This window comes from Cucurbita pepo, chromosome 10 (assembly GCF_057944985.1).
Source record: "Cucurbita pepo subsp. pepo isolate OVF chromosome 10, ASM5794498v1, whole genome shotgun sequence".
NCBI lineage: Eukaryota > Viridiplantae > Streptophyta > Magnoliopsida > Cucurbitales > Cucurbitaceae > Cucurbita > Cucurbita pepo.
Window position 1 is genome coordinate 13,944,906 of NC_141807.1, and position 3,186 is coordinate 13,948,091.

At 34.2% G+C, this 3,186-nt stretch overlaps 1 non-coding gene across 1 annotated transcript; it reads left to right on the forward strand.

Annotated features, from left to right (window-relative positions):
* The first annotated feature begins 2,351 nt into the window (after window positions 1-2,351).
* On the forward strand, window positions 2,352-2,423 carry TRNAQ-UUG (transfer RNA glutamine (anticodon UUG)). Its single transcript has one exon. It is a non-coding gene; the product is annotated as a tRNA-Gln (tRNA).
* The last annotated feature ends 763 nt before the right edge of the window (window positions 2,424-3,186 follow it).

Genomic DNA, 3,186 nt, shown 5'->3' on the forward strand with positions numbered 1-3,186 from the left:
GAAGGGGTCACTAAGATTGAGATCATACAAAATGGGTCCATAGCTCAATGTTAGAGCATTTGATTGCAGATCAAAAGGTCACCAATTCGAACCTAGTTGAGCCCTTCTATCTTGGATAGAAATTTGTTACACTTTTTGGACCGACATTATGTCTAAGGGGTCACTAAGGTTAAAATTCTACAAAGTGGATCCATGGCTCAGTGGTAGAGAGTTTGACGGGTCACCCGTTTGAACTTGGTTGGGCCCTTTTATTTTGGACAGACACTTTTTACACTTTTGGACTGACACTCTGTAGAAGGGGTCACTAAGGTTGAAATCATGCAAAATGGGTTCATAGCTCAATGGTAAAGCATTTGATTGCAGATTAAGAGGTCATCAGTTCGAATTTGGTTGGGCCCTTTTATTTTGGACAGATACTTTGTTCGATTTACTCCCGACTACATAGAACCATGTACTTAGAACCTAAGGGCCACTATTCTCGGACAAGAACCCACCGAAAATGGGTCATGACTCCGTTTTTGTTTTCACTTACTCCTCCTAAATCTATAAAATGTCTCCTATTTTTATTCATTTTCTCTTTACTTAAATATCAAAATCTTAAATAAAAAGGAAGGGCTCTCTAGAATATTCTTCTTTTCGAGTAATTTCACATAATTTAACATTTTAAAAATCGGTAAATTAAAAAAATCCTACATTGGTATATTCGTAATTTCATGTAGTCTTCCTAAGTTTGTCGGCGACATTGTTTTTTGTCCAGCTTGATAATGTGAGTTTGTAACCCATCCGCTAGGGTTCTTGGAATGATTCTCTAGATTATCCCTTCCATGTTGGGAGTTGGGCCATGGGTCTTGGGTGAAGGAACCGTTGGTTTACCGCCCCTAAAAGTTAAGTTCACATAGTATCATTGTCTTTGAGATAACAATTCTTTTCTATTTTATCTAAATTTTTTAAATATGGGTTCATTTCCAAATGCATGCTAACACCCTTATTGTTGAATAAATGACATGAAACTAGTTTCACATAGTAACGTTGCCTTTTTCTCCTATTGGTGGAAGGATAATAGGTTGATAATACCTATAGGGTAGTTTTAAGCGTGACAACGAGACTAATTTTTTTTTTTTAGTTAAAAATTAGAATTATAACAATCTGCCTAGAACCCTCAGACTAATTTTGCTTCATTTCTAAATGCAAAGTAGAAAAATAGAAAACTTCATGTCTCCATCTTGTAAAGCCAATAAACCAAAGGGCCTAATATAGTAGAGAAAGAAAAAAATGTTACCCTCATCTGTGTTGTGCTATGCCATAGTGATCAATGGATGTTGACTTTGACCAATTCTTACTATTTTTTTTTCTATATTTTGAAACTATTTTAAGCACTTTTCTCTTGTACTCCTTATAATTTTACCTTTTAAGGTTGTAAATATATATCCACCGTGACTGATTATCAGTCAACTGAATTAGGTGGAAATAAATTTTGAAGATGAAATTAATTTCGATGTCATCTTTACCTGAGTTTTGGGATATTGTTATTAATGAGATTCAATCTAATGCCATTAGTAATTCACAATGATAATATTCAAAATACTTAACAAAAAAGAATGGTCAACATAAGATATTTGAAACAAATAAATATTTTGTCCTATGTGGTATATCAAATCACTCATTTGAAATTCCTTAATAATAAACCTGAAGTCTTACATCTTTTATAGAGAAAAGTTCCTTAAATACAAGTCTTATTAGATACTTCTAAGCATTTAGAGATCAACTAGACACAAAGCTAAACATTCTAAAAAAAAGTTAGGGGTTAGACTTTTAAGTTAACGTAATTTAAGAAACTTATGATTTTTATATTATCAAGAGTTTAATTGAGCTAGGTCGATTCAATCTAGTGGACCTAAGAATTGAACCGAACCAAACCAACTAGTTAGTAACATGATTTAGTGGAAGCATTTTCTCGCAAAGTAGAAGCAATAATGGAGGGTTTGAAATAATATAGTTTTCACCCCTTGTTTCTCGAGTGAATATTGAAATAATATAGTTTTCATGTTAAGTTTTGCACGGAAGAAAGAAAGACTGGGATGTAATGTATTATTTCAATTTGTTTGTAATATACAACAATATATAAATTAACTATAAGAAGTATATAAAATTACATGTTCTCCAAGAGCTTCAATAAACACTGGAGGGTTACTTCTGCAACCACTTTAAAGGTGCTCAAGATTACAACGAGTTAGATAAAACAGGTCTAGAACTTTGAATCCAATAACTTGAGTTTGACTTGTGATAGGATCTCTCTTCTTGTGGAATCTGCATAAAATAGGAAAACCATTCCAAAAACAATTTTAACAAGGGGTTCTATGGTGTAGTGGTTAGCACTTTGGACTTTGAATCCAAAGACCTGGGTTCAACCCTCGATAGGACCTTTAAGAAGAAATGACTTTGATGCGAAAACACAGAATAAGGAACGACAACACAAATTTTCTTGAGGCATAAGGTGTATTTATGCATAACGTCTTGTGTCAAGCTTGGATCATTTTCTCTCATATCTTGGGTTCGCTAACTAAAGTTTTCTAATAACTTCCAAACTCATTACCTTACATAGCCGGGATAAGGATTCATATAATCCTTTTCTTTCTTTGAGAAGGTCAAATTTTGAGTTGACTTGGACAGTTTAGTGAACTGGAAGGTGTATTTATGCATAACGTCTTGTGTCAAGCTTGGATCATTTTCTCTCATATCTTGGGTTCGCTAACTAAAGTTTTCCAATAACTTCCAAACTCATTACCTTACATAGCCGGGATAAGGATTCATATAATCCTTTTCTTTCTTTGAGAAGGTCAAATTTTGAGTTGACTTGGACAGTTTAGTGAACTGGCCGTATCATGGACAGTTTAGTGAACTGGCCGTTTAGCTTGGATCGTGATGAGCATTTTCTCTCATATCTTGGGTTCGCTAACTAAAGTTTTCCAATAACTCCCAAAGTTTAGCTTGGATCGTGATGAGCATTTTCTCTCATATCTTGGGTTCGCTAACTAAAGTTTTCCAATAACTCCCAAACTTCATTACCTTACATAGCCGGGATAAGGATTCATATAACCCTTTTCTTTCTTTGAAAATGTCAAATTTTGAGTTGACTTGGACAGTTTAGTGAACTGGCCGTATCATGGACAGTTTAGTGAACTGGCC